The sequence below is a fragment of the Alosa pseudoharengus genome, unplaced genomic scaffold (assembly GCF_046254945.1).
Source record: "Alosa pseudoharengus isolate Yale_2024_CS ecotype anadromous, Long Island Sound unplaced genomic scaffold, YU_APseudo_1.1 YU_APseudo_1.1_scf_4, whole genome shotgun sequence".
Taxonomy (NCBI): Eukaryota; Metazoa; Chordata; class Actinopteri; order Clupeiformes; family Clupeidae; genus Alosa; species Alosa pseudoharengus.
In genome coordinates, this window is record NW_027468774.1 from 18018601 (window position 1) to 18040209 (window position 21609).

The window sequence follows — 21609 nt, forward strand, 5'->3', positions numbered from 1 at the left end:
ACTCCAGCACCAGAGACGAGGCCTGGCTCAGCACACCTCTGTCTTGTTTAAACACCGCTGCCATTTTTTGCGGCCAGAAACGAGCCAGAAACATTCTCTCACGGAGCAAGACCGAGCGGACTTCACACTCAGCAGAGCCCATGCAGCGGGATCGCATGCCGAGCCAATCCAGATGGTTCCGGATCTGCCAAGTGTTCGCAGTCAAGCGAGTGTGATGTACGTCTCGGCGAATCAGAGTCATAACAGCAGAGATGGGACGCTTTACTTAAGGACCCGAGAGAAGCCAACTTCGATTTCTCCACAATGTTGAACACTACCATGTAAATGAGATCCTTCAAGCAGCTTTTTCAATAAGTGCTGAGCGTTCTTGTGATTCACACATTCATCACAATGGGACATTCTATTGCAAATGATCACCAAACACTAAAATTCATTTTTCTTCACAGGAAACAAAAGTCAACTCCAGCCACCTTTTCCCCTCATAATACACATACAGCATGCAACACACGCCAGAAGAAAAGATCAAAACCTACAATGCACCACAAAATGTCCGTAGGCACAATGACATTACAATCATACGACCACAACTCCAAAACTTTACACTCAAGATCTGGACATGAGGCAGGACAGGACTGGACTGGACCAAACCCTCTGCTGTTGAGCTGGGGGCGGTCGCTGGCCGAGCTCCACGCCACTGTGGGACGGCCCTGCAGCCCAGGGCCCTGAAACCGGAGCTCCCGTGGGCATGCGCGGCTCGCTGAGGCCTGGGTGGAGGGAAGTGGGTCTGGGGGTTAGGCAGCTACTCGGCATGCCTGACAGCTCCACTCCCTGTGGCCAGAGAGGGCTGCCAAGCATCCCGCAACACTATCAGGTTCTACAGGCAGCCCCTGCACAAAAGAGCCACTTCGGTTTACTGTGAACTCAATGCTACAGTGCTGCTGGGGAAGAGGGGTGGTGTGTGTGTGTGTGTGTGTGTGTGTGTAGGGGAAGATAAGGAAGGAAAGAAATGACATTGTTGCAGAGTGGGAGAAATGGGGGTGGTCATTTCCCAACTATTAGCCGCGGCTTATACGTTGATTTTGCCACATTTCTTCATCTATGAGGTTAATACACAGAGGGCAGTTAATATGGTATTAATATCAGATACATTGACTTATTTGTGGTGGCCCACCACAATATCAACACTGACCACCACACAATGATTTTCCATGTTGTACTATTTAAATTGGATGGAATTAGTTTACAGTAGAGCTATGTGCACCTTTGCACAGCCTCTCCTTGTTTCTCAACAACCTACATGCATGTTTAAAAAAAACATTAACAATCCTGCAGTTGTTGGCATAAAAGTCGACTGGCTAAATTGTGCCTAAATCTGCATCATAACCACGCTGCTCTAATTTGTTAAAAACTGTTGCATTCAAGTTAATTCTGCAAACCTACCACCAGAAATAGAATTCAATTCTGTGGGAAACACTGAATATGGTGTTGTTTCTTTTAACATGCATAAAACACGGTCTTGCGGCTTACACACAATGTGGCTAATTAACAGGAAATTACTGTACCAAGCAGTCATGTGGCAGGACAGAAGAGCACCACCAGAGAATGTAGAGCATTCCCAACGCAATGACTGGGCAATCTGCAGCCACTGACCACAGCTGCAGTAAGAGACGATGCAGTGGGAGTGCATACTATGACTGCCACACAAACCCACACACAGACACATATAAGCACCTTGATTGGGATAAAACTACCGATCCGATTAGTATTTTAATCGGAATGAAGGGGGTGGTGTATTCCGCTTAAACAGCCATGTATATGGTCAATCCGATTGCCTGCTGCATCTGTATCTTCTGAATCTAATCTGTAAGGAAAAGTTAAGCAACAACGGCTAATCCAAGCACCTGATCGGAATAGAATGTACCCCATGTAAACAATTTTTTCAATCAGAAAGACAAACAAACTGTCCATTTAAAACCACCTAGTGTGACTACAGGATGTGACTTAGGGCGTCTCTCACCTTCATGGGTAGCATGTGCACCCACACACACAGACAGACACACACACACACACACACACAGGGAAGGAGGAAGAGGTGAACTCTGACCTGCGTGCTCTAAGAGGAAGGCTGGGTGTGCACACTGCTGCTGCGCTCTCACACACAAGAACACAATACTGGACAGAAAGGGCAGGAGAACTGAGGCCAGCACTCCACTTTGACATGTCCAGGATGAAGATGAATGGCTTCCTCACCACACGCTTTCCTTTGAGTGCAACCCCGCGGCACACCTACAAAACCTCAACTGACTGGTCAACACACCATCACATTTCCACACACACTACACACACACACACACACACACACACACACACACACACACACACACACACTTGTGGTGTTCTCAGACTAAACCTGCACACAAATGAAATGAGATGAAAGCAGCGGAGAAAGGATAGCAGTAGACTTGTTACACACACATGCCACAGAGGTACAGTGTGAAGTAACAACCTGCCGGGTCTGCCCAACATGAGGGGCCGCTCTGGCTCCTTTCAAGTTTGGACTAGTTGGTCACCTACCCAACACACAGAACTCCACAAACACACCTCCACACACACACACCTTTACACACACACTAAAAAGCCACACTGGAGCACTGGTCATAAATATGTCTCAGAGCTCCACTGAGAACCGCACCGCAGGACTGAAGACGTGAGAGTGTTTGCACTGTACAGACAAGCAGCACTCACAAATCTCTTCTCTGGGGCCCATGTGGCACAGCTCCAAGCTGGGGACAGACTTTTTTTGTTGTTGTTGTTGTTAGTTATTTAGTGATCCTCACGGCGCAGCTCCGCAGAGGGACCCATGCAAAAGGCAGACAGCTCGCTTTGAGGTGACGCTCCATGGGAACGCTGCTCTGTCCTGGATCTCAGGTCTGCTTTAGAATACTGAACAGCAGGGAGGAGGAGGGGGAGAATCCCACAGGTCTCAAGAGAATGTACAGAGAGAGAGAGGAAAGAAAGAAAGAAAGAAAGAAAGAAAGAAAGAAAGAAAGAAAGAAAGAAAGAAAGAAAGAAAGAAAGAAAGAAAGAAAGAAAGAAAGAAAGAAAGAAAGAAAGAAAGAAAGAAAGAAAGAAAGAAAGAAAGAAAGAAAGAAAGAAAGAAAGAAAGAAAGAAAGAAAGAAAGAAAGAAAGAAAGAAAGAAAGAAAGAAAGAAAGAAAGAAAGAAGAGTATATAGGGACGCTGGGGGTGGCTGGGATATGACTGGGACTTTGTCTGTTTGTGCTTTGGAGGGGGAGGTAGCACTTCCTGTAAACACTGTAAAAGATTGGACAAACAGAATCCCTTAGTGCCCCCTTACTCAGATGCCCCTTGAATAAACAGACATGGAGCTTTTTGTATTTAACAAGAGAGCCTAGAGGGGAAAAAGGGGCATCATTTTTGTTGTAGTGGGACAACACTGTAACCTGACCACAGAGTTCTCCTTGCACTTCGGAGCTGCTGCTGCCACTCTGCTCTGCACACACCAGTCCTGTTTCCCACCAACAGCTGGGCCGCTTGAACCCAAGGGATTTTCAGCGCTCGTATCAACCCAAATAATCAAGCCCTTGCATTTCAAAAGGAGCCGTAAGCCCGGCTCCAGCTTTTGAGAATGCTCTTGAAGTGGAGGCTTAGACAGGCAGCTGATGTCACCAGCACAGTGAGCAAGACGCAGCATACGCACAACAAATACTGTAAGTGAATATAACTTGTACAAGTTGTACATAACAATATAACAAGTCAATATATCAAACAGGCTGCAGACCCTGGGAATGGGCGTCCAGCTCTGGGTGGGGAAACAGGCAGCCAGGTCGGGCTGTGCAACAGGCACAGGTGCCTCGGCACTGGAGGAGTGACCCCCATAAATCTGCCGCACCTTTGAGCCCCGCCATTACAGAGTCCAGCTTTACGAGCGCGCACATCTGGGACGCATTACGAGCCCATCATCACAAAGGGGGCAACCCGCCAAATAAAGCTGGGAAAAGGGGGGCATTACGCCGCCCATCCGTCATGTGCGGGGGCATCTCTCCCAGGGTATCTTTTTCTGACTGTTTTGAAGCTAGTGGGGGGGCTGTTCGACAGGAAGTGTGTCGGCCGTGTTCCTGAGCTTACAGGGTGAGCCGGTTCAATCCAACCGGACTGAGGAAGAGACGGGTCAGGTTTCAGCGCCGAGATCCAACGAGCTTTATGGAGAAACGGGAGACTTTTTACAGCTGGAGAGCAAACACTGGGGCGAATGTCATAAAAAACCTAAGACCATCCAATACCTAAGGGGTTGTGTGCCTTTTAAACCATTACATAAAGCATTAGTCCATTAGTGCTGAGGCAAGGGTTTCAGACCGAGGACAGCAGTGAGTAGCAGTTAGCAAATGACTGGCAGCAGTGCATGCATACTTTGCTGACTGCTAGATGTAGTTTATTGATTACACCCTCTGTGCGCTAATTTGGCTGCTTTCTTATCTCGGCATTCATCGCCATCCAGCAACTCTCGCTCGTGGAGCCAAGAGACACTCAGAGGCCAATCCCAGAGCTTTTGTAACATGCACAAACAAAACTTTCCACGAAAACCTCCAAGATGCTTTCCTGTTTTCAATTAGGGACAAAAGGGGGGTGAGGGGGGGGGGGGGGCGGCTCCGATTCTTTTCTTGCCTCTTTGCAAAGTATCCAGTGGCCTGTTTAAAATAAATGCCAGCAATTCCAACACCACAGTGAGGAGGAGGAGGAGGGGAATGGAGTCTTAGTCACTGATTTATTTCTTACACAACGCTTACAGGCAAATAACGGCAAATCACAGGCTGTCTGTCACAGGAAACCAGCGCACGACCAGCCCTGCCCTACTTATCACTGTACCGAGCTGCACAGCATACAGTAACCTTTTCCACATGTTGACTGAGCAAAACTTCTATGCAACTGATCTTACTTCAAATACCTGGTCTCGCTGCTAATGGCTGGAGTGGATGAAAACCAGAAGCCCTGGTCATTTTTAAAAGTCGCAGCCTTTGGATGAGTGGAATTCCGGTGATTTCCCTGACTACTTCCCTTCATCAGGGCAAAAGCCTGTACTTATGGGTCTTTCTGAGGCCGGTCCCGGTTAGCAGGCAGGCCAATGACGGGTCTACGAGGGGGTAGATGGCCAGTGAGGAGGGATAAAAAAAGCGAGCCGCAAGCCGAGGAGTGCGCCATGAATAACATTAACAAACACGCGTCCAGCCACCCTCAAGGAGCCCTGGCACCGGACAACCTTATTATGAGCGAGTAAGCGTTTAACATCTGCTCTTCTGCTTTGCTGCTTAGAGAACCAGGAGAGGAAGATCCAGAGCGCAGAGGCCAGGACACATCGGCCATTAATCTGCTACTTCACAGAACACCACACACTAAAATGGTGCCTGACTATAAACACTATTCTGCTGATCACCACTGACTTTAGAACACTTTAAAGAAGCTGCACAGTCCTTACATTTATTCATTTGGCAAATTTGATCCAAACACTACATCCAAATATCTGATCCTAAGTGACAAACATGTGAAGCAGAACTGAACCAAGGCAACAGAAAGTTCAGGAAAGGCAGCAAAGGAGTTTTACAGACAAAGGCAAAGGCAGTTGCTTACTCCCAACGAACAAAGCAGCCCAATGTGGCTGAGCAGAGAGGACCCAGTTTGCAGTCTCCCGTGCCTCCAAGTTCATCATCTCCAACAGATATTCCAACAGCTGGGCACTAGGCAACTATCCCTGACTCTGGTCAGGGCAGAAAGTGTGCCATATGACCTGCAACAACAACCAGAGAGGCTTAGGGAAATTGCCTCGAGGAAGATGCAATTACGAGGAGCTGGAGCCTTGTGTGGTGAAGGGGGCTGGAGATGGGGAGGTCAGGTAGGTAGGGTTCCATCTACAGCTGCTTGGACTGACACAAAGGGGAAGCGTGCCTTCCGTTTTACTTCCCTCCTCCCGTGAAGGGGCCCTTAATAAAAACTCCAAACGCTATGCAAACATTCAGCGCTTTATGGTACCCACACCGTGTGTGGGTAGGTGCCCTGGTTAAAGAGACGGCCATTGTTCACCTCTGCCTGGGAGAATGTGACCTTTTGACCTTTGGCAATGAGGAGGTCGTAAAAGCAGCTGCCATCACCTGCTGTTAAAAAGATGACATGAAAGGGGAGAGAAAACCACCAAAGGAGAGAGGGGACAGTGCGTACAGTAGCCATCCGATACCCACCAGCTGAGGGGGAGGAGGGAGCGAGAGAGAGAGAGAGAAAGAGAGCGAGAGCGCGCGAGAGAGAGAGAGAGAACGAAAGAAAAGGAGGAGAGATGAGAGAAGCCCTCTGGAATGGCAAGCATTTCAGGCCAGAGAAGAGTGAAATCAGATGAAAGTCAGGAGAAGGTCGTCACACAAAAACACTTCTGTGTCTCTGCCTCAGCTGGCCCGGTCAAGTGACCCCAGCGCTGAGTTTAGCCTGCATTACCCAGCCTGTGCACCACCTCGCCTGACCTCCACTCCACAACACAAGACCTTGTTAGACGGCCTCCACTCAACGCTCCCTCACGCTGAACCTGCACACGCACAGTAACATTCCAGCGCGGCAACACAAGCCAAAGCCAACAGGACTTTCATTTCATATATAAATATACTCCGTGTTAGACTGTGACTGAAGCCCTTGGATGTATGAGGCGATGTGCTTGCCTCCATGTATTAGTTACACTGACCTTAATCCCACCTTGTGTCAGTTTCTTATCTTCAACGGATAAACACAGAATACCTGCTAAGGGTATATAACTACTGATGATAAAAAGCAGACAGCCTTCACACCTTTAAGTCTTGCCTGTGAGGATCGCTATCAAACCCAACAGGCACCACACAGTATCCAGGCCCCATTCGACAGTAAATGTATTTTCCTACACTGAGCAGGATCAGATAGCTGGTCCTCGACCACTGAAGATTTGAAGTCTTGCAAAGATAAGCTTGTGACATTCCAGGCACTGAACTGAAGAGATATACAAGGTAAAAGACCGCCGAGTTCATATTGGGTCAGCAGCCCAGGAAATGTCTACAGTTTCCACTTTCAGAGCTTTTTGTGCTGGCTTTTATCTTAAAATCCTTTGAAATCTGATACAAAATGTGTATCTCAGTGATGTCCAGGTATGTCCACTAGCCTTGAACACCTGCCTGGTAACTCGACCAACTGAACAAAGACACCTGAAATGATGTGGGCCTAATAAAAGCATACATTCAAATCTGCAATTGAAGTTATAACAAAAATCAATACCGCAAAGAAAGATGAAAGAATGATGAATCCTCAATGCAAACCAATGGCTCTATCAACAGGAATTAGCATGCATTAGCTACATTCATCCTATGCGATCACAAAAAAATCCAGCACATTAATACCTTACTTAAAGCTGAATGCTACTTTGGGGGAAAAAAGAAAGGTATTTAATAAATGACTGCAATGCCAGCATGTAATTTATCTTGAGGAGGTTGAATGATAGCTGAGGAATGGGCCTTTGACAGCTAGCAGAGCGTCTGAAGGCCCTGTAATCTGACCCGGGAGTGACAGACGTGGCCTCCAGCACAGCAGGGAGAGACATTACTCAGTCACCCCAGCACAGCAGCCACAGCACAGAGGGGCTGACACTACCCCACATACCACCCAACAGTCCTGCAGTCCTATGCTATCACAAACATATCATGCCAAGGCCTCTAGGGACACTGCAGTGCCACTAGGTCTTTACCCCAGACACCCTTCTGTTGGTTTGTTGGAGATTACATGGTTCCACACTCATGGTGTGAAAGATCAAAAGCCATGGATTAGTGCTCCAGGAGGATGGTGTTCTGGCACGTTTACTTTTAGCTGGGGCATCAAAGAGCAGAACTGGGTGGTAGCGGTGGGGAGGGGAGTATTTACAAGCCCCCTTTAGCGTCGGTCATACAGTGCTCTCCCAGCACAATAACAGTGCAGTGCTGTCAAAGCATGAAAATACAGCTTTCAGCACGGCAAAACAGAAGACAAAGGAAGCAAAAAGTTGACAAACATGGTGGTGGGTGTCCACTTGCTGTTCTCAGCCTGTCATTGTACACGAGTGCTCCCTGTATTTAAAGCTCGACCCTAGTGCAAAGAGCAGGTATTAACAAGCAGGTATTAACCACGTATGGACACCTCAGCCCACCAGACCGGTTCAGTTTCTCAGAGCCGGGGCTCGGACTGGGCCGGACGCCACAAGTTGGAATGCTCTGATCAGGAGTCCGAGCCAGAGAGGCTTTCCAGCACATACTAGTGAAGCGGTCCAGGGGAGCTACACAACGCAGACATGCGAAATAGACGGGGGGGGGGGGGGGGGGGTTGACAGTAAAGCAAACACAAACCATGTTTGGTGCACAGAAAAGGTCTGCTGGGGGTTATGATATGTAGCCCGCCATGCCTGTCAGATTGAGTAAATCCTCATATACGACATGGGTATAGCCAGCTGCCTGTAAGCGTTGAGCTCCATAGCCTCCACCTGCCTGACATGAAGACATGAGGAACATGGGGAGCATGAGGAGCTACATGACGAGTTGACATCCAGCACCCCCCCCCCCCTTGCCCCCCGCCGTTATTTCTGCCAAAGCTGACATCACGGGCCAACCAACCGACACAAACAGCAGCAACTTTTACAGGATTTGGCAACCCAATGCCAAGCACCCTTAAGAGCCAGTTGTGCATTGTACTCAACACCTGCCCTAAAGAATGGAATGTCAATGTGGCTAACGCACACTTGGAGTCCACATGGAGACCAGAAAGCAAGAGGCAACACAAAATACTTTAAAAGCTGAAGAGAAGTTGAAGCTGCATTTACTGGAGCTCAAAAAACCTCCATTCCTCAGAAGTTTGGAAGTCCCAAAAGGCATTGCTCAACTTGAATTGGCAGACGTGGAGGTCACCCCAATGAACAGTCCAGAGCACCAGTGCAACTCATTACCTCAGTGCAATGTGTTTGTGACCACACATCCTTGGCGTAAAGACAGAAACATCTGAAAAAGTCCCTGAAGTGAATAAAAGTGGAGCGGGTGGGGCGTAATGGATGGAGGGAGGAGAGGATGGAGGTACAAATGAAAGAGGTGAAGCTCCTCAGAAGACAAGGAGGTGTGACATGCTGATTACACAAATAACCCCCGTGGCTTCCTCCATTAATTACAAGGCTAGGCATGAAGCCTCAGACAGCAGTAGAGGGGTGAAACAGAAGAGGTGTGTGTGTGTGTGTGTACGAAAGCAGACTGCCTCTCTCTCGCACACACACACACACACACACACACACAGTTGTTCTGTTTCCAAGGTGAAGTTAACCATTCATGACAAGTTTTCCATTTCAAACCTGCACACGTGAACATGAGCAAAAGACAGCAACACAGAAACAGTCGCAAAAGAATAAACCACCTTTGAAAAAAGACAGTGATCACGCTAACAATCAACAAACATGGACACACATGCACAAACACAAACACACACACACACACACACACAATAGTACTCATTGTCAAATTCTACTGTGCATTTCCATTTCCAGTAACAGAGTCTCTACATGGAGGCAGAGAGGAAAGAGAGAGTGGAGAAGCCGAGGAGGAGAGAGAAAGAGAGGTGGAAAAAGGCAGAAAGGGAGAAAAGACAGAGAGCTCTGACTCACCCTTCTTACCCGTCCCCTTGCCTGGGATCTATCCTCCAGTGTGAGCCCCAGCTGGAGTCACTGTGCACACCCCCCACCCCCCTCCCCTTACTCGCACACACACACACACACACACACACACACACACACACTCCACGTCCTGTGCCCCTCCCTCTCCGAGCTCATGTGACATTCCCAGCAGAGACACGCCACACCTCCACACCTCCCCTCCCTCCTTCCCTTTCTTCCCCCTCTCCCTCTTTTCTCAACTCTGGCAAATGAAGCACTGCTGCATGATATCGAACAGCCATAGCTAGCTTAGCATTTGCACTTTCAGTCCACACACACACACACACACACAAACACACACACACACACACACATCTCCACCAGTGTGGGGGGGCTTTGGGAGGAGTTGGTGCAGAGGACATAGCAGCTCACCTCACCTCTCCTCTTTCCTTCCTGTTCCTCTCGCTATCTCTCCCTTGTCCTTTCTTTTCTCTGTACTCTAGTTTTCCCCTCTCACTCCCCTTCCCTTCCCTTCTCTGCTCTCGTTCTCTCTCTCTCTCTCTCTCTCTCTCCACTCGCTCTCTTCTGTTCTCCTGCTTTCTTTTCTCTCTAGCATTCTGGCTGGCTGGGAGCTACAGCCCCCCCTGCACCACACTCGTGGCTCTGGGAGCTTTGAGAGAAAACAGACAGCGTTCAAGAATCAGTAGTGTCCACACACACACACACACACACGCACACACATGCACACACACGCACAGACACGCACAGACACACACACACACACACACACACACGAGCCTTTAATTACCTGCTGGAGCTTTGGTCTAGTGCAGGAAGAATTTGTGGGATTTCAATTATTTGACAGAACACCTCCAAATGCTTACAGTGCAACACGGTGCTAGGGGGTCCCTCTGCTCAGACTGATCCATAGCAGACACCTACACTCATGAGTGTTATCTGTTTACTAAGTGCGATCTGCATATAAAAATAATCCACGATTTGATTGATGCACATCTAAAAGTTGTTTGCTGTAACTATTGAATGTGCAATGCAAACCACCCAAATCAACCCTGAAATGCTTCTGAAGAGTAAGTGTCAAACATCATTTTTTTTTTATCCCAGAGAAAGATGACTGAACTTGCTAGATTAAAACAAATGTGCGACGTTATGAGTATTAGATGAGCAGTGGGAGATTTCCCATGAAAGGATGAGACAAAAAAAAAAAAAAGAGGCTCCCCAACATGCATCAACATGCCCTTCAGTGACTGCTCGTGTAATGCCTGGAGATGACTGAGTGGAAGCGTGGGAGAAACGTGAAGTCGAGAGCACCCTTATTCTGATTAGGGTTCGGGACAGCCCACAGTGCTTCAGACGGGGTGATAGAATCTTTACTACCAGTTATCCATCAACAGACCTCCAACTAGCAGGAAGTGCACCAAAGTTCCATATGTCCCAGCATGCATATCTCACAGTTGCCCTAATTGCACTTGTGGTTGAATGTATGTGGTTGGAGGGGAAACAACATGGAGAGAGACCTCTGGGTAAGGAAAGTGTTAGGGCTAAATAAGCGTTGCCAAGAATAGCCCCCTTCTACTTCCCTCCAGGAACCCACAGAGACCTAGGGAGCCGCTGTACCCACTAGCCAGTCTGCAAAGGGTGAGGCCCCACGGCGTCCACCTTCCCGCAGCCCCTCCTCTTCCTCCTCCTCTTCTTCCTCCTTCCCTGGCCCACTTCCTGTACCCCACCAGAGCTGTGATCATGTTTCCACGGCGACTTTTATTAAATGGAAGCTAAAATAAATCCTTTGGATGTTTGGCTGGTTTTACGGTGTCGTTAGGGGGACTGGAATGCTTACTCTGGGGGTCGGCTCACTCTGAAGGCCTGTCTTCATGTTCTTTTGAAGTGCTTGTGAAAAAGCTTAAAAATGCTGCGTTGAGAAAGCTTAGACCCAAAGAGCTAGATAAAGAAACCAGGGGAGGTCGGGACTGAGGGATGATTGTGCTCTAATGCATGTAAACATACTGCATGTACGTGAAGGGGGTGCTCTTATCATCTTCTCCCAACACACTGTAAGACAACCTTCATCCAGACTGCAGCTTCACCATCCCAGACCAAACTGCTCCATGACTCTTTGTGCTTCTCGGCTCAGGTAAAGCAACACATTAGTAGTTCTTGAACCTTAAAATAATGGCTAATAATAATAATGACAAATAATGACAAATGATGTCTTTCATGACACCCTGACTAATAACGGGCAAAATTAGGTGTCCCCCTTAGGGAATTGATACATTGTGTTACTTTAAGGCAGGTTTCAGTGCTATTCATAGCAGCCCAGTCCCAGTCCTAGAACAGGCACAGCAGGCACTGCGTTCCAGCGATGCTCTGTCCCAGTTCATTTCAGATGGGCTTCCTACCGATCACAACATCTGGAATACACACAGCCCTCCTCCCTGAGGACAGATGAGTCATGGCTAGAAAGCACCACCAGGAAGAGCACCGGGGGGACCAAACCATCGAGACGGGGGGTGGGGGGGGTGGGGTGGGGTGTACTCACAGGGGGTATGAGAGACAGAAACAAAACACAAGAGAGCGGAAGATGTGTGTGTGAGAGTGAGTGAGTGAGAGAGTGAGAGAGAGACTTCAGTAACTCTGCACAGGGCTTGTTTCAGATAAACAGTGGCAGTATGCCATCTTCCCTTCACTCCTCTCCCTCCTTCACCCCATCCCTCCATCCCTCCATCCCTCCTGCATAGTGCAGTGCAGGGTTGATTTATTCCTCCTCTGCTCTAATGCAAACCAGCCGGTTCAGGGCCCCTGGGCTTCAGCAGCGGACATCACGGCTGGCCTCTACAGCCCCTCTACAGTGTGTGTGTGTGTGTGTGTGTGTGTGTGTGTGTGTGTGTGTGTGTGTGTGTGTGTGTGTGTGTGTGGCTCTATTGCTCCTCTAGACAGTGGAACATTGCTTCTGGAGCCACTCTGCACCACATGCGCACAAACATCCTCTAAACGTAGCTACAATAGCATGAAGGGAATGGTATGACACACACACACACAGAGACACACACAGACACACACAACACACACACAACACACACACTCAGATGGAATAGGGATGACTCACTCTTCTTAGAGCTCAAATCCACAATCTGGAACAATGTAATTGAAAGCTTAACTGCCACATCCACTAGCTGCAAGTCATCCAAGAGTTAACTGATGCCACACACACACACAGACAGGCGCGCACACACACACACACAGACAGGCGCGCACACACACGCACACACACACACAGGCGCACACACACAGGCACGCGTGTGTGTCGTATCTGCAGATGGAAAGCAAACGCTGTTCTCTGCTCAGCGTCACTCTGGAGGTCATGCTGATACAACACCCATCCATCAGCCTATGCTGGTGCCCACCCACCTTTTCCCTCTCTCCCAAAACACACACACACACACACACACACACACAATCACAGGCCTGGCTCCTCCAGACGCCTGCCCGAGAAACGTGATATTAGCACCGTGGGGAGCCAGCGAAGGAGCACACTCAAAAGCCTGTGTCATCCAATCAGTTTCCCCCGAGCCCGCTTCCCAACGCCCCGTGATGAGGGGGGTCAACAAACAGCCGACAGCATACCTGTACTTTTAGTGAAGTTAAATAAGCCCCTATCCACACACACACACACTACAATTTTCCATAATTTTTCTTCCCTCTATTTGGCAGGGCTCCGGGGGTTGGAGTCCCACCAGGTAATCTTATCTCTCTGTGTGGCCTGCAAAGTCATTGCATTTCCTCTGTGAAAACCACTTAAGTAAACACACACACACACACACACACACACAATTGCATATCACCCAGCTGGCAGGGACTGATGGCGTTCCATAGATACTTTGGGGTGGGGTGGGGGGGTGGGGTGAGCAGTCTTACCCACGAGAAAGCACACAGCTCTCCCTCTCTTCACCCTTAATAATAGAGTTGGGCTACATGCGCCCACGGTCTGGGACTGCTCACAGCTCCCAACAGGGTTGTAATGTGTGTGTCACTTTCTTCCGCTGATAGCTGACGCTGAGGAGGAGAGAGAAAGCTGATAGGGCTTTGTAGGCTCCACACATCATTTCAAAACTGTTTCTCTCTCTCTCTCTCACACACACACACACGCACACGCACACGCACACGCACACGCACACACAAATGAATGAAGAGTTACTGTTTACTTTAGCAAGAGAATATCCTTAAAGGTACACTATGCAGGTTTTTAGCTTAATTTACCTTCATTTAACAGCTTCAGAGTCATTGGAATGGTTATATGACTTTTTTCGGGTTGAATGGTGGCCGTGTCGCTTCCCCGTAGCGCCTGTGAGTGGAAAAACCATCCTTGCAACTGTGGGCCGGCGGGCCGACGGCCTCAGTGTCAGGAAGTATAACGAGTGTAACGAATGCTTTACTGCATTCAAATACACATACACGCCAGGCACCGGCTAGAAAAAGGTAGCGATGGAGTTTCTCACACATTCGTCATGACAGAGCCAGTGAAAAAGAAGCAAAAACCGAGAAAACAGTAAGGAAATTGCCAATACTGCATAGTTTACCTTTAAAGAGCAACTGTTAAAAACTGTTTCAAAAAGTCTCAGATGAAGTGAACAGCTTGGGGTTTGGAAATGAAGAGGCCTCATTCCATGTTCCATGTCGTTTTGCAGCCATCTGGTTTACGGACTCGTCCCACTGAGGGAAGAATCTCTTTTTCCGAGGAAGGCTCAAGAACACCACTGCACCACAGGACACCACACAGCACAGCACAGCACAGCACAGCACAGCACAGCACAGCACAGCACAGCACAGCACAGCACAGCACAGCACAGCACAGCTCAGCACAGCTCAGCACAGCACAGCTCAGCACAGCTCAGCACAGCTCACTACAGGCTCCAGTTATAGCAGGAGGGGGAATTTTCAAGAGGTCGCATCGGCAGCCTCATCGCTAACGTGTTGAGTCACACTATGGACACACTGCAGGGGATCCCACTCTCTCCCGCTCATACACACACACACACAATCCCAAAGGACACATAGGCGGCAAGTTGACGCATGTAATCGCTGGTTCAAAGATAACATCCTGCATGCTGATTAGACATTCAGCTGTGGAACATTAGTGGGTTTACTCCCCCTTATAGAGCTCAGCTATAACACAAAGAAAAACACACACAAACACACACAGACAGACACACAATCCGTGCAAAGCAAACTCATGACTCCTTCTTGAACTCCTATATACACACTCTCTTTCATTCACTCACAGTCATATCTAAAGTCTGGTTATTTAATAGCCACAGAGAGAGAGAGAGAGAGATTGATGGAAGACAACTGGATTATCTGACTGCAACCATCCCCGCCTGTACCCTCATCAGGCCTAGCTGGGGTAGACAGTGTGTGGGAGCAGGGAGACACACTGGTGTGTGTGCCTGTGTGTAGGCGGGGTTTGTTCCTCTCTGATCCATATCAAACATGCAGTAGCCAGGCCTGGTGGGAGCCCGCAGGAGGGCCAGTGTTGGGATCAGATCTGCAGCCAGTCGACGGGCAGGCCGGTCAGTTCAAAGCCAGACCCCACACTGGGCAGCAGCCCTGCCAACTCTGACACATAGCACCAACTCTGTGTGCATGCCACGGTGTGTGTGTGAGTGTGTGTGTGTGTGTGTGTGTGTGTGTGTGCGTGTGCGTGTGACAGACAGAGAGAGAAGAATTTAAATGTCCTGACAGTGTTGGCCCAACATTATCACACAGCAGGAATGCCGAGTCACTGTGTGGTGGTGACACACGAGCCATTTTGTCACCAGGCTCTCAAGCGCCCTCATGAACAAAGCCATAAACAGTGTGCACTGTTCTGCTGAGTTATGGATGCCTGCCTATCAAGGCCACAGAGGAACAATGTCCTCTAATGTTTCAACAGGAGACACTAGCTTCTAACATCTGAAACAGCCAGACACAGCAATGCCCTTTCTTCTAATAATCGTCTGCAGCTGACTACAAAAAACATCCTGTCCATCACTAGGGAGTGGACTCTGGACAGCCATGTCCCATGTTCAGAAAGAATACAGTACAATTACAGCTAGTGGCACTACTATTAGGACCACCTACAGACCACTCAAATGTAAGGGAGACTTGATGAATTGTAACTGTGTGTAACAGGCGAGGACAAGAGAGGACCAAACTGCTCTTCTGCTCAGGGAACCATGACTCAGCAAAAGCAGCACCCCCACCCTGCAGTTCAAGTTTAGAACTTTGCAGAGTCACTGATGGATGGCCACAAGGGAGGGGAGTGGAAAAGCACGGAAGGATGGACTTTGGGGTGGGGTGTGGTGGGGTGCAGGCCCTGGGCAGCTGAGTGTGAATCAATGGGACTTTATTATTAGAACTGCTGACCTGGTTGGGAGAAAGGAGGGGGGGGCGAAACAAAGCAACAGAGAAAAATGCCCACAGTGCTGACCTTCTGAAAAGCAATCAACAATCAACACAGCAAAAAATGCCTATGAGAATCCCGGGGGCGCTGGGCCAGTTATAAATGGAGGTCTTGATTTTAGTAACCACTCACACACACATACACACTCACATTCACAAAAACAGTAACTTAGGGTCCAACTCTAAGGCTATTATGAAGAGGGTTTCTGTGGGTAAACTGAAATAGGTCTACCTTATGTGTGTAAAGAAAGGGTGTGAGAAAGAGCGTGACAAAGGGCTACTTCAGCCCCACCCCTGGAAGAGCAGGAAGCACCTCCATCAGTAAACAGATCCAAAGATCTGGACCAGAGCAGTAGCAGCAGACAGTCACTGTGGTCACTGTGCTGCTGCTCCCTGGCCACCACAGCCAGCTCTTTCACCGCTGATACAGCTCTGAGACTGAAAGCAAACACTGACCCAGGATAAGCCTCATAAGCCAATCATTTGCTAAGACAATAATCAGTGGGAAACTCTAGAAGGTAAAAAATAAAAGGCCAGGATATAATTTTGGTATTACTATCAAGATATTGGTAGTGTGACACTACTACTTTATATATTGTGTCAACAAAGAAACCCAGAGAGTACTCCATGCTGTAAAAAACTCGAAATGTAGGCTTTCTAATCAGGTTCCTGACACACATAGTTCCTGAATAACCTTCACAGCTATCGATCACATTTGAGCTTCCTTAAAAACAGCCAAGAGAACATTACTTCTTGAGTGTTCTCTGTGAGGGGGCTAGAAGAAGAAAGGCCTGCCGACCGTCCAAACCCCCAAAGGAGGGCTGGCATCTGCCTCACCTGCATGGACTCACCTGCAGCATCTCCAGGAGTGGGCTCAGGCTTTACCTGTGTAACAGTGACTCCTGCTGGAGGAGGAGGGGAACTGCACTGAGAGGGAGCCAGACTACTGAGCAGCTGAGAGGAGTACCCCTCCTGATGGGACGGCCAGGCCTCACAGTCCGAGCAGCAAACTCTAAATATAGTGTGGACTAAGCAGACCTTCAGAACCACCACGAAGAGCAGCAGAGTTAAGGACTACAGCAAGACGGGACTGTAGCGAGACATACAGTCACAGTACAGTGCTTGTGTGTGTATGCGTGTGTGTGTGTGTGTGTGTATGCGTGTCTTTGTGATTGCCAAAGTGACCCACTAAGAAAACACTGCACTAGGGTCTTCTTATGCAGGGAGGATGTCGTTGCCTGGCTGTTTGTGTGTGTGGCTGTGTGTGAGAGAGAGACAAAAAGACAGACATATGGCTAATGTAAATTGAGTAATGAGGCTGATAAGAATTGTTTTCATGTGCTTTTTTGAGTGAGCAGGGAGTTAAAAAAAACTCCATCTCCTTCCTGTTTACACACACACACACTCCCTCCCCTTTCCCTCTCCTCGGTTTACTCTCTTGTTTGTTTGCTCCCTCGCTCGGTCGCGGCGAAGCGTCTGGCCTTGGCTGAGCGGAGCGGCCGTGCTGGTAAGTGATTTACGGCCGAGTACATTTCCGCCCCTTGTGACACAACGCACAAGTCCCGTCCTGTCTGCGAAAAAAAAATTACAAAATCATCTGGGCCCAGTGGCTCTCAAAGGCCACCTCTGTTTGGGCCAGGGAGAGGAGATGCCGTCTGGATAAATACGTTTAGCCTGAGAGAATGGTCACCCAGCCTCCATCTACCCACTCACTGGCCGAGCCGACCTGCTCTCTGCTTCCTCTCTAGTGGCTGTGGGCTGTTCTCGCTCGTTCTCTCTCTCTCCCATCTCGTTCTCGTTCTCTCTGCCAACCACTCCTGCATTCCCTGACCACCGGCATTTTCAGCATTTCATGCACGCGTCCCCACAGAAGAATGTTGGTGATCCAAGCAAAGCAAAGAAAATAACAAACCTGAAGCTTTCCCAAAGCCTCTGTGTGTTTAGGAACACACAAAGTCTGCATCTCTGACCCCATAATACAGTGGACCGCCCTTAGCGCCCACAGCGATTTCGAGACAATAAATAAACACATTTTCATTTTGAAAAGATCACGCTGAATCATGGTTAATTGGTCAAGAGCATTAACCCAAGGTTCATGAATTTTTGTTGTTTTGATAACACGGAGCAACTCGGCTACTTTTGAACTTCCTTTTCTCATGAGTTCAATTGTGACCATTTTTTCACACAGTCATGCTTACATGCACACAGAGAAAACGTTGACATTGACAATAAACAAAAACATTAACACCATTAGAGAATACACACTTCGCCATCACGACTTGCTCAACAAGTTAACAGGAGACTGAGAAGTTGATCTCAATGTTTGGTCATTCCCCATGGCCTTTACAGCAACGAATCTTAAATACTGAGATGCTATTCCCTCAAACCCATCTTTTCACTTCCATACTATACCATACTCCACACAAAACCCCTTTAGGCATTCAACAGTGACTTTCTCAAGACCCCCTCTGATCAGTTAGCCGCCTGATGGGATTGATATCAATGATTTAGTCTCTCCTAGCAGATAAGCGCTTCCTGTTCAGATGCACACTCCTGCAAGAGGAGGAAATTAGTAATGACTAGGCCGCTAAGGCACAGATCTCATCTGACAGGTCCGGCTCATGCATCATGGGAAAGCGCATGAATTGCTTCCTGGGGTCAGGGGAAGGGTCAGCCTTAAGTAACGAGTAGGGGTCAGGCCACTGGAGATGCAGGCCTAATCTATGATGAAGATTCGCCGCCTGGATCGATTCCGCACATCAACTACAAGTTAAATCACACCACACACAGACCAGAGTCAAAAACAGACAGGCATTAGAAAGATTCAAGGTTCAAGATTAAAAGATGAACGCGACACTCCCAAAACATGACTATTCTCTGCAGGCTCTCTGCATGGTGACAGCAAGCCTGTGGATGAAGTTTAGACACACTAGATACAGTTACATAGATCTAGCATGGTGACAGCAAGCCTGTGGATAAAGTTTAGACACACTAGATACATTTACAGATGAATAAAGCTTATGGGAATCTGGGTTCCTTCAAATGATGATCTGGTGGCATCCAACCCAGAGACAGCCATCTGCTCTGGCCAAGGTTTAAGTGGAAGTCACTCCGATGGGCCAAAAGGAAGGAAAGTAGAGTGCCTTTACACACACACACACACACACACACACACACACACACACACACACACACACACACACACACACACACACACACACACACACACACACACACACACACACACACACACACACACACACACACACACACACACACACACACACACACACACACACACACACACACACACACACCTATGAATGGCAAATGTGGAGTCCCGTGAGATCATTTCCTGTTCAGTGCTGTGGAAGGTCTGCATTGACAGGATGTTAAAAGCCCAATAGCTCCAGCCAACACTTAATGACCCTTGCTGGGGGGGAAACCTCTAGGGGGACATAAAAACAGCCCTCATGACCATCAAAATGATGTGTATTCAGATTCATATCGGCTTGCAGACATACCAAACAGCGCTGAACAAATTAACACCCTCTCTTTTCTTCATAAACAACGTTCCCTAAATACCATGCAAGTAGCTGTGACTGCGGGGCAGGGCTGAGTCCCAGAAGAGGGGGAGTGGGTCTTGCCGGCTCCAGGCCCAGGGCTCTTGAACACGGACCCGCATGTTCACACCGGCAGGGTGGCGGGGTTGGGGTTGGGGGTGGGTTGGCAGAGGGAACCCTGGAGGGTTGGTCACGGTTAATGTGAGGGGGAAAGAGAGCATGACCGGAGTGGCTCACCCTCGAGCCGACAGCTCCCCCGAGAGCTAATGACCACTCATGGACCTCAACACATCATCTGTTTCGCTCAGTATGCCTTTCTTTCTCTCTATTTGTGCTCTTCCTCTTTCCCTTGATCTCTCTCTCTCTCTCTCTAATCCGTCCATTCACTCGTCCTCAAATACACACACACACACACACAATGCAAAGGATATCCTCTGCCTGGTCCCAACAGCTTAGACAAAGAGGGCACCCTTGGCAAAAATGAGGCATCGAGTTCCGCAGCGGCCCATAAGGCCAACACAGGACACAGGTGCGCACTGGACACAAATCACAAACCCACGCGTCTGCGTCTGGACAATTCTAATTCAATTCCACGCTTAGTCTTTCTTAGCTGCTGTTAAGTCACATGGAGACAGTGATGCATTCCCCATCATCTCAACAGGAACTTAACTCAAAGAGGATGTGTGTGTGTGTGTGTGTGTGTGTGTGTGTGTGTGTGTGTGTGTGTGTGTGTGTGTACTCATTACTTGAGGCTACTGCAGGGTGGCGTGACCCCTTGGGTGCCTCATGCTGCTATCAACAGGTGGGCCGAAGGGCTTTCCGTAAAACACAGTGCCTTCATGCCGGGAAGGACAGATCATTCTTTATCTCTCTCAACACCTTCATACCATCCTCCCTCTGACCAACCTTCCAGAGCGAGAGACACAGAGAAAAAAGGAGAGGGAGAGAGAGAGAGAGAGAGAGAGAGAAAGAAGGAGGGAAAGAGTGAGAGGAGTCTTCTGTTGATTCATGTCTACCGTGAGGTCACCGAGCAAAACTGCTAACTCTGCCATGCTCACAATCACATGATTTCCTTGCACGCCTCCTCCTGGAATGCCCCCCAAGACAACAGTGAGCTGGCTAACCGAATTCAGCCAATAGAGTTCAGTTGTGCAGCTCCCCACAGTGACTGCTATGTCATGCTCTATTACACCTCAATGCAGATCTAACCACCCTTAGCCCAACAATACAAAAAGGCTTCCTATTCAACAGTGTGAAACAGCTACAGACAGTACAGACATAACTATAACACCAACACATCTTCTCAAGAGAGATAGAAAGCGTATGGTAAGTGTGAGTTACACAACGTCCACTATGAGACCAGGAAGTGAACGCAACCCAAGCTCCTTCTCATTCCGAAACACGGACACTGGGGGATCACAGTTGGTTTTCCACTTTGCCGATAGTTTTTTCTGCTCTCCCAGGTGAACCACCCCTTACCACCCCCTCTCCCCTCTTGTCCCCTCTCGCTCGGCCTGGCTGCTGTTTACAGGAATCCGTGTGGGCCGCCCCTGGCTCTGGCGCACTCCCCCGACCTGGGAGGGAGGGAGGGAGGGGATAGTGGAGGAGGGGGATGGGGTTTGGGGTGGGGGTTTGCGTTCCCCCCCCCGCCCTCCTTGTGGGGGCTTTTGCCGAGCGCCTAGTAATTGAACCCAAATGTGGCAGACGTAGCCGCACACAAAAACACATCTTGAAAAGGTTTTCCCGTCACGTCTGGATTTTCTCCCCCCTCTCTCGCTCTCAGAGAGCAAAGTAGGAGTCGTCACAAACCTCTGGATGGGAAATTGTATATGCATGCACACTGAATCACAAACAGAGACACCACACACACACACACACACACACACACACACACACACACACACACACACACACA

At 48.8% G+C, this 21609-nt stretch overlaps 1 protein-coding gene across 5 annotated transcripts in view; it reads right to left on the reverse strand.

Annotated features, from left to right (window-relative positions):
- septin9a (septin 9a) overlaps positions 1-21609 on the reverse strand; it is a 74119-nt gene that overhangs the window by 17852 nt on the left and 34658 nt on the right. Inside the window, exon 1 of one of the 5 annotated variants that reach the window (XM_076265091.1) lies at positions 13609-13627. The exons of 3 other annotated variants lie outside the window; for them this stretch is intronic. The gene's annotated coding sequence lies outside the window, so the exon portion shown is untranslated. Of the gene's footprint in view, positions 1-9690; positions 9711-13608; positions 13628-21609 lie in introns of those variants that run through there. One more of the 5 variants, XM_076265090.1, reaches the window with a different exon arrangement.